The following is a 10,627-nucleotide window of genomic DNA, read 5'->3' on the forward strand; positions in this document are numbered from 1 at the left end:
TTTTTTTTCTTGAGATGGAGTTTCGCTCTTGTTGCCCAGGCTGGAGTGCAATGGCGTGATCTCGGCTCACCGCAACCTCCGCCTCCTGGGTTCAGGCAATTCTCCTGCCTCAGCCTCCTGAGTAGCTGGGATTACAGGCACGCGCCACCATGCCCAGCTAATTTTTTGTGTCTTTAGTAGGGACGCGGTTTCACCATGTTGACCAGGATGGTCTCGATCTCTTGACCTCCTGATCCACCCGCCTTGGCCTCCCAAAGTGCTGGGATTACAGGCTTGAGCCACCGCGCCCGGCCAACGCTGATTCTTAATAATGTTCCTTTCTCCACCTCCACTGTTTTAGTCAAAGCTACAAATTGATGTTATCTACACTGTGGAAATCAGAAATTAAGGACTTAATTTGGTTTTGATTAACCTTGGTTATAAAAGGGTAAGTTACAATTATGCATGATAAAAATTCTTAAATAATATTGCTGTCATACTATTGCCATATACTTTGAAAATTCAAAGTCTCATTCTGGTATTATCCTCTTCAGCCATGATACGTGAGAAAGTTAGGGGTTTTCTTTCTGGGAGTCACAGAAATACCGTAAACAAAGAATCTGTCGAAGAAGGATACAAGTCTTCTGTGTGTTTAATTTTTATGCTTTCTTATTTTCATAATTAAACTTCTGTTATAAATTATTTAAAGAATTTGTGTCATTTCCCAATAGGTCATGTTTTCTACAGGAATTTTTTATTGTTCATTTGACTATGCAGTGTGTTGATTATAGAAAATTGAGTTTACTCAGTTTGTGAATGAACTTATGCTCTTGTTGATTAATCCGCCACAACAAATATCATTTGAGCCAGCTTTCTTCTACAGCTGGAGAAGGAAAGTAGCTCCATTTCTGATAGGTCAGAATGAACCTGGCCAACGTGGTGAAACCCCATCTCTACAAAAAACACAAAAATTAGTTGGATGTGGTGGCAGATGCCTGTAATCCCAGCTACTTGGGAGGCTGAGGCATCAGAATCACTTGAGCCTGTGAGGCAGAGGTTGCAGTGAGCTGAGACTGTGCCACTACACTCCAGTCTGGGTGACAAAGTGAGACCCTGTCTCAAAAAAAAGAATGAGATTTATTTTTATGTCATGTCAGCTTAGTTCCTTAACAGTCGTCACCTATTGTGCAAAGGCTGAGGATGAATTTGACAAACTCACACAGTATGTGTGCATCAAAAGGTTGACCCAGCAGGTCTGAATGCTCAGCGGGTGTGTCCAGACCCTGCACATTCCAAAGAAAGGCTTGGGTTTCCTCTAAGCCTGTGGAACATCCTGCCTGAAATGAGGGTCTGCTTTCCTAGAGACCTGAACCACAACAGATAGTCTATCCTATCAGTGTCATTTATATGGGGGGTGGCTTGGGCAACATGTTAACCATCTGACCTCTGGAGAAGCTGGAGGCCGAAGTACTAAGGTCAGCCATATGGGCACTCTATGCCTATATGACTGACTCCCAATAAAACCTCTGGATAGCAAGGCTCAGGGGGGCTTCCCTGGTGGGTGGCACTCTATACGTGCTGTCATACATCCTTGCTGTGAGAATGAAACACCAGCTCTACAACTCCATTAGAAGAGGACAGCTGAAACTAGTGCCTGGGATTTCCTTGATTCTGCCATACACTACTTTTATTGTTGCTGAATTTGATTTATATAATTTTGCAGTGATAAACCATACCCATGAATAAACAGGTTTTCTGAGATCTGTGAGTCCTTCTACCAAATTGCCATACCTAAGCATGGTCTTGGGAACTTCCCCAAACAGTTGATTAAAGAATAAACTTTATTAAGAAAGCAGAAACTTACAAGCCAAGAGTCATCAAGGAAGAGAAGCCACAGGTTCCCAGATTTCCTCTTGATGCAGAGAGGGTCAAGGGAGGCCAGGGACAAGGTATTTGGCCATGCATGGGAGGTGTGTCTGTCTGGGGCAGAACTCACCTCTCTGGTAGTTCTCCCTTTATATACTGAAATCATGAGCACACTAATTAGATCCCTGTATTAACCCGTTTTCACACTGCTGATAAAGATGTACCTGAGACTGGGAAATTTACAAAACAAAGAGGTTTACTGGACTTACAGTTCCATGTGGCTGGAGAAGACTCACAATCATGGCAGAAGGTGAAAGGCACATCTCACATGGTAGCAGACAAGAGAAGGGCTTGTGCAGGGAAACTCCCATTTTTATATAACGATGAGATCTCGTGAGACGTATTCACTATCATGAGAACAGCACAGACAAGACCTGCTCCAGTGATTCAATTACCTCCCACCGGGTCCCTCCCACAACATGTGGGAATTCAAGGTGAGATTTGAGTAGGGACACAGCCAAACCATATCAATCCCTTTGGTGGCTTTTTGGCTGGTTTTTGTGTTAAGAATTGTTGGAGAAAGCCAGCTACTCAGCACTAAGAGATCCTGGGCATCATAGTCCAAGAAAAGACAATCTGGAGTTCCATTCTCTCTTCTGGAAAAAATGGTGAAACCCGGGTCCCACAAGCTCATCGCATAGGCAGCCCAGAGTAAACTCCCAAATTATTTTTGTGTACTCTAAACAACCCATTGACTACGTGTTACACATGTCACAGTTTCCTCCTGAATCATACAATGCTACTTCATTAGGAAGTCATTTATATGTCAATCTCAGTTATTCCAAGTCTGTCTGAGATCCCAGAGTTAATGTCAAATATTTTATTCATGTATTCATAGGAGAGACCTTCAAATCATAAGAGAATGAATACATACATACATATTATGTCAATTAATAATAAGCATATGGAGAAAAATAAGACAGGGAGGGAGAATAGGGCTGGGGGCATTTGCAGAAAAGTTGCTGAGAATATTATGTTTAAAGAGAGACTTGTAGGCGGTGAAGGAAACAGTCATGCAAATATTTCAGGGGAAGATCTTTCAGACAGAAAAGAAATCACATGGAATGTTAGAAGTGTGCCTGACATGTTCATGGAAAAAAAAGAGGCCAACGTGGCTGAATGGAGTGAGTGCAGGGAGAGTAATGAAGTCGCATGGATGGACTGGCTAATGGAAGGCTTTAGGCCTTCGGAAAAACTCTGGATTTTGCTCTGAGTGAAGTGAGAAAGCCATCTAAGGTTCAGAGAAGAGGTGTGGATTGGAGATAAAATTAGTGATTTGGGAATCACTAGCAAAATAAACAGCAAGAAGTTAGGGAAAAAATAGACTCTACTGTGAAGGGTTTCAATCAAAACTGGCAATTCTTTTTCTTGAAGTTGTGATACTCAAAGTGCAGCCATCTCAAAAATCTCCATATGCCATTATGCTTACTTTTTCCAGATGCTAGATAAAGGGGCTATTACTATTCTATATCTCACACCTGCATTTGTAAAAACCCTTGAAATTACTGGTTGATGAAAGGAAGTTTTCTTTAATCACACAGAAATTCCAGCTAGGCAGGGCCAAGTGTTCCCAGTGGACACTTACAGCACTTCCGCCTGTGGCTGCCAGCCGACCCTCTGCCTGCTCTCCTAACTGGCAGCAATTTTGATCAGTCATCAAGCAGAGATCCATATCAGTATGGGGCAAGCCTCACTGAAACATAGTTGGGCAAGTCTCAATTCATCTCCTTTCCCCTCTTTTTCCTTCTCCGCTTGTTTTAATTTGTTTCTATCTTAGGGCATATCATTACGTTTTCAAGCTACATGTTTAAAACTAGCGTGAAGGATAGTAAAACCAACATTCATGTTAGATTACGTCTTAGAAATGCGGAAAGAAAAATTTTCCTTGAGTCTGTCATTTAATGAATACATTTTAGAATGTGAAATCTGATCAACAGAATTTCAGAGTTAGCCCTGCACGTTCTCCTATCTATACGCTACTGATACTTGCTTCAACCCAAGGCATCTTGCTGGCAAGCAGCCCAGAAGGTTTCTCTATATGTTGTGTGTGTATTCCTTTGGGCTTCTTGTCTGAATTACTAAGATCTCTCCAATTTAAGCAGAGGACCATAGCCTTCTTTTGGAACTCTAGCTAAAAATCATCTTTTATTTTGGCCTCATCTTGCATTCTCTACACAGGCATGGAAACGCCATAAAGTAATGTATACCAAGAAATGATAGCCCTGTAGATTCTTACTCTTGGTAAGGGGCAGAAAAACTGTCATATAACCTGTGATCTGTTTTCTCACAAGTCAGCAGGAGATGGGAAATTCCTTTCTAGGGCTCAATGGTAAGGCGTGATTCATTGTTGCCACTTTTTTTAAAGGAAAATAGCACAAAATGATAAATAATTTTAAAAACCAAAGAAAAAGTTCCACTGGAATGTATGTATGCTTACTTTTTCCACATATTGATCAAATAATCTGATCGCCGTTTACATCTTGCTAATGCATATGAGGTTTTTTGAACAAATCTTGCACTCCTAGTTTAAACTGCAGAGGCTGCCACAGAATTTTATCTCCTCACTGGGAAATTATTTTCTCCATATGTGTTTTGATGATGACAGGCCTTTTTCCATCTTGCAGTTCCTCTTCCTTGGGGGAATAGAAATGTAAGGAATAATTTCTGATTTGATATTTGCTGTTCTACTCACGTATCACCGCAGTTTAAAACCTATCTACAAACTTACCACCAATTTACTTTTAAAACTACACTTTGGGAAAACAAGAAGCAAAAGGGAAGAGAAGGAAGACTTAAAATAATACATTTGAGGATATATGTAAAATATTTGGAAAGATGTGATTAATTAAATCGCCTGGGTGCATAACATTGCATAAAGCTACATATATGGGTTTTGGTTAAGACCATTTCTAAGCTAAAATTGTATAACTCTGCTGGATAGGAAGTATCATTGTAAGCAAGAATGTTTTCTTCTGTAGCTCATATAAATTGTCATTGTTCATCACTATTCTAGAAAAGAAAGATGGATGTTTCTGTTTACTAGTTAAATGACACAGCCATAAGAAAGTAGCATAAACACAATTCAGAATTCACAGGGTTTATCAGCTTCAAAAAGGTAATTCTTGATTTTTTTAAACTTAGAGGATTGACATTATTTTGAATTTTTTGCAAAATCAAGACAGTTAATAATATCACATTTCTTCAAGTCTTTAAAACTCAGATTTTTATATAATGTAATGATACTGTATAATGCAGACAGTGTCAGTTTAATATCAAAGGTAATAAAAAATTGCACATTGTGCGCAATTCCATAGGTCAAGGCATGGCCAAACATTTGTATTTTTTTCTCTTCTTAATGTCACCAGGCTAATACCCACCCAACAGCTGCAGACTCTAGACATAGAACAAACAAATCTTAAAATTTGTTTATTCTAAACTTCTTTGTCATACATATCTTTTTAAAACATTTGTCCTCACTTTCAGAAACAAGGGGCTCACCCAGTGCCAATAATCCAGCCCATTGATTTCTTCATCTTTCTCACTCAAACACAATCCTTCTTCCTTGTTCTTCATCTCAGGGAACAGCACTTCGATGTGCCCTGAAACCTGAGACTCATTCCAGCCGTCTCCCTCACTCAATCTGCCCTTCTCTCTATCACCCAGTCCCGAGGCTCTACCCCCAAAATCCTCTTCTCCATCTCGGCTGCTCCTCAGCTAAGCCGCCACCATGCCTCCTCAATCTGGTCTCTCTACTTTCTTTTCCGGGCCCTGCTTTTAAATCTGTCCTCCACACAGGAGCTGAGAGGTATTTTAAAAAGCATTCCACCAGTGCTCAAAGTCCTTCAGCACGTGCTTGCAATACAAGACACAATCCTCACATTTGATCTACACCCCTTGCAGACCCTGGCTCCATCCAACAACTTCTTCAGTCACTGCCTAACATTTTGGTCTCTCAGGAATGTCCATGCACATTGGCTTTCTAGCTCCTGAAGCCACGGGCCACTGGCCTAACTCAGGACCTTCAGACACAGAGTTCTCTCTCCGTGCAATCATCTGCCTGGCCAAAGCCTACTCACCCTCCAGGTTTTAGCTGAAATATACCTTCTCAGAAAACCTTTTACTTTTCCTTCATAGTACTTACCACAATTGAAATGACACGTGTATGTGTGTCTGTATGTGTGCATCATCAAATGAAATTAAATTCATTATGCAAATGTGTGTACAAACACACACCGATAGATGTGTACCTTGTGTAACGTCTCTCCCATGACAACAGGCAACACACCTACTCTATCTCACTGCTGCATCATCCGGCATATCACCTTCCTGGCCCACATTAGGTACTTAATACATTCTATTGAATATATTCATATCGAATTATTAGGAATCATTATTTTGTAATTTGTTCCTTAGTTGAAATTTATTTTATCACTTAAATGCCAGGTGTGTACACCTGATTATGGAGTGACTTTAGTGCAAAGTAATGTTACATTAAAAAGTACTGAGAACCAAAGAATAAACACACAAAGCACTCATCACCTAGCTTTAACACTAAGAGTGCAAGCATAATTAAACCCCCAGTCATGAGTTCAATAAATAAGTGATCAGCTTGAGGGCAGCACGGCCACTACTGGCAGCAGCTCCTTGTTACCGTTTGGTAGAGAACGTCGCCTAGTTGCTGCAGCCTAGCTACCTATGTGTCTCTTAGTTAGTGGTTTGCGGAAAAATAATAACAATAATGATTAAATAATGACAATTACGCAAGTATGAGTAACATTAATTGAATACTTACCATGAGTCAGGTCCATTTAAATCTTACCAGATCCCTATTACACAATTACTCTTACAGGTTGGTCATTCCTAATCTAAAAATCTAAATCTGAAACCCTCCAAAATTGGAAACTCTCTGAGTTACCAACGTGACACCACAAGTGGAAAATTCTGCACCTGACCTCATGTGATGGACTGCGAACAAAATGCAATCAAAACTTTGTTTCTTGCACAAAATTATTAAAAATATTGTATAAAAGTACTTTCTGGCTATGTGTATAATGTGTACATGACAGATAAATGATTTAATGTTTAGATTTGGGATCCATTCCCAATATATCTCATCAGAATATGCAAATATTTCCAAATCCAAAAAAATCTGAAACCTGAAACACTTCTGGTCCCCAGCATTTCAGATATGTAATATTCAACCTGTCCTGAGGAACTATATAGTGATCAACATCTTTAATTCATCTTCACGACAATCCTGTTAATTGGTCATCCTTTTCATCCATGAGGGAAGTGACACCTAGAGTGTCCCCACTGTCACCTGTCAGGGAAAAGGGCATCCATCAGGCAGCATGGGCACACCTCTCCCTGTAGCTCACGTGAATGCTGCAAAGGGAAGTGACCCATGTGAGGAGAGTCACAAGTCAGTGTGGAATTAAAGCCGGAGAAAATGAGAGACGAGACGGGGCTGAGCACCGGGGTTGGCTGAATCCCACAAGCTTCCAGGACAGGCTTCCATGGGTGGTCAAATCCCTCCGAAGGAGGGGTTTAGGCGGGCAGCTCCGTTCCCAGCAGTCCCGTCTCCCTGCCTGCCTGGCCTGGACCCATGGGAGCATTCTCTCTGTCCTGGTTCTGGGAAGGTTTCTTCCACCGACATGCTGCTTTGCTCCCTCACTTTTCCTCTGCACCATCCCTGCTGTTAAGGTGAGAATCGTCCTTTTCTGGAACAAAACCGATGTGCTCCTCTAGGAGAGCATTAGTCTTTTGTGCCCATACAGCCTGAAGTTAAATCCTCTAAGCACAGACTTTTCACTGCAGCTGCACAGAGCACAGCCCCGCAGTCCTATCTCTCCCGACGTGGCTGTTTGGGTTCCTGGTGGTTAGTGCCCAAACTCACCACAGTGGCGTCAGGTGGACTCTGGTGTGCACCCCTCACCCCAGGTCCGCAGGTACCCCGGGCTCCTGCTCTGGGCTGCAAGTGTTGGCACCCTCCCAGACTTCCTTGGTGTGTTTGCTGGGCAAGAAAGTCTCCTTCAGGTGCCTGCTGGCAGAAAGATGTCCACCGTTGTCCAGATGGCCTGTTGTCTCCTTGCTTCCCTCGCTCCCTTGGGTATCTTCTGGCTGACTCTGGGCTGAGGCTGGAAGCCGTTTCCCTGTGCAAGGCTGCCTGTGACTGCTTCGGGACTGTAGTCCCCACGGCAGCGTGGCCCAGGCTCCACAGCATCTCCACTGCTCAGCACTCAGACGTGCCAACCCGTCCCAGTACAGCGTCTGTTATCTCTGATTCAAACAGGTCTTTAAACACTGTGGTCATATTTTACTGATTATTTTTTCCAATAAGCAAATATAAATGTTTTTGCACCCTGGTTTCAGTTGCAGGAACTCTGTTCAACTAGCTGGCTGTGAAAATCGAAGACAGTTTAAGGACTGTTGCAGGCATCCACTCAGCCCTTCGATAATGAGTTCGATACCTTTACAAGTGACAGTAAATCAAGGATGAAATGAAACAGTAAACAGAGCGAAGGCAGATTTCACACGTGGGTGGCGGCTCTGTCATTTCAAACTTCAGCCGGAATGCTGGATCAAAATGCCGAGCGTGGCGGATGGTGCTTGCGTGTCCCAAATGAGTTGTTTTGGCTGCTGACACGGAGCGTGCTTTTTGCACCATGTATTCTAAGTCAATAGGAAAAAAAAAAAAATTAATGTAGAGCAAAGGTTATCTCATCCCATGAGGACTTCCATGCCGCAGGAGACCCTGTAAGCGGTGCGAATCCATGCCCTCTAGTCCCGTCTGCATCTCACCGGACGTAGCAAGGGCACAGCGGAAGTCCAAAAGCTCCAGCAGCTCCTGACAGCCTCATTCACCAGCAGCGTCCTCTCAAGCCCAAGGCCCTTTTCCTGCAGGCCTCGTATTCATCACTTTTCCTAAAAGTCCCTTGTGTTGGCCCAGAGCGGTGGCTCACACCTGTAATCCCAGCACTTTGGGAGGCCGAGGTGGGCGGATCATAAGGTCAGGAGTTCAAGACCAGACTGGCCAACATGGTGAAACCCTGTCTCTACTAAAAAATACAAAAATTAGCTGGGCATTAGCTGGGTATGGTGGCTTGTGCCTGTAATCCCAGCTACTTAGGAGGCCGAGGTAGGAGAATTGCTTGAACTGAACCCGGGAGGCGGAGGTTGCTGTGAGCCGAGATTGCACCACTGCACTCCAGCCTGGGCTGCAGAGTGAGACTGTCTCGAAAAAACAAAAACAAAAACAAAACCTCCCCTGTGTCTGTTAGGGTTTCTTCATCCCACCGCAGCGTCTCCTGTTTCTATTTCCAGCTCTGGCTGCCATTCAGATTCCCCTGATGTTATTTCACTCTTCTGTGTGACATCTTTCCTACAGAGGTCCGTGTCAGCCACTTCTCTCTCTGACTCTAGGACTCTCTGTGGGGTCCCCTCAGCCCTTTCTGAGATGAGGTTCTGGGATCAACATCTCTGCAAGCTGCACACTCTGGTGTTCCTCGTTAAGTGGCTGTTGGGGCTTAATGTCACTTGTGTCTGTCCTCTTTCTGTGCCTCCAATTTAAAGAGTCATGAGGTAAAGCCACCTGTCTACTGTGTTTATTAATATATTTGGACAAGGCTAATCCCTCCACTGTACTGGGACATTACCCAGTGGGCTTTCTATGGTCCTGGGGACCGACCTTCTAACATCTCCCAAGCTCAGTTGTAGGGAGTGACTATGAGGAATGCTTGTCAAAAGATGGCTCCTAATTGAGTGGCCAGATCCTTTCATGCCTTCCGGTGACAGTGGCTTTGTATTATCCTGGATGTCACGTAGTGATGTGTGAATTGCCTGGCTCAGCTCCACTGCTGCCTGAAATAACTCCTCACACGTGGTCCGCAGGGTCAGTTGCCACAGAGACCACATTGCAGGAGGGATTTTCCACGTTTATTTAAAAGCTGGAATTAACATTGTCAGGTGAGAGGTGAAGCATCTCCTTATTGTGCCTTTTAAACTCTGTCAGGGCCAGAAAACAACAGTCTGCAGATTCAACCCAGCTCACTTTATTTACTGTGGTGTAAATAAAGTTTTATTGGAACATAGCCACACTCACCCACTCATTCACACTTTGTCTGTGGCTGCTTTCACACAGCTGAGAAGTTACAACAAAGACCTCAGTGGCCTGCAGCGCCTAAAATATTCACCATCTGGCTCTTCTCAGAAAAAGCGTGTCAACTCCTGGTTTCTACCACCGATTCTAAGACGTGTTCTTTTATGAGCACAGGGAATCCTTTAGTATCTGTGAATGAGCTGGGGGTGTGACCTCTGCTTCAGTATAGTTTTGATGGTAGGGTGGCAGCGAAGAACATTGATCTGTCCCAAAGAGACACACATCTCAATTATCACAGCAGTGGCTCAAGGAAGGAAGCGAATACTTCTGTTTTTTTCCTTTTCCTTTTGTTCACATATCTAATGTTCCAGAACTGTAGCTGGCCCAAAGGGTTCATTTTGCCCACTGCCCAGATAGCACCCACTTATCAAGACAGAGGAATTACAACAGAGAAAGAGTTTAAGTCACGCAGAACTAGCTGAACAGGAGACAGGAGCTTTGTTATTACCCAAATCAATCTCCCTGAAAATTCAGGAACTAGAGTTTTTAAAGGATAATTTGGCAGGTAGTGGGCCAGGGAGTAGGGAGTGCTAAGCCGGTTCCTGGGTGGGGGCCAGGAGCTAT

Source organism: Saimiri boliviensis, chromosome 13 (assembly GCF_048565385.1).
Source record: "Saimiri boliviensis isolate mSaiBol1 chromosome 13, mSaiBol1.pri, whole genome shotgun sequence".
NCBI classification, from domain to species: Eukaryota; Metazoa; Chordata; class Mammalia; order Primates; family Cebidae; genus Saimiri; species Saimiri boliviensis.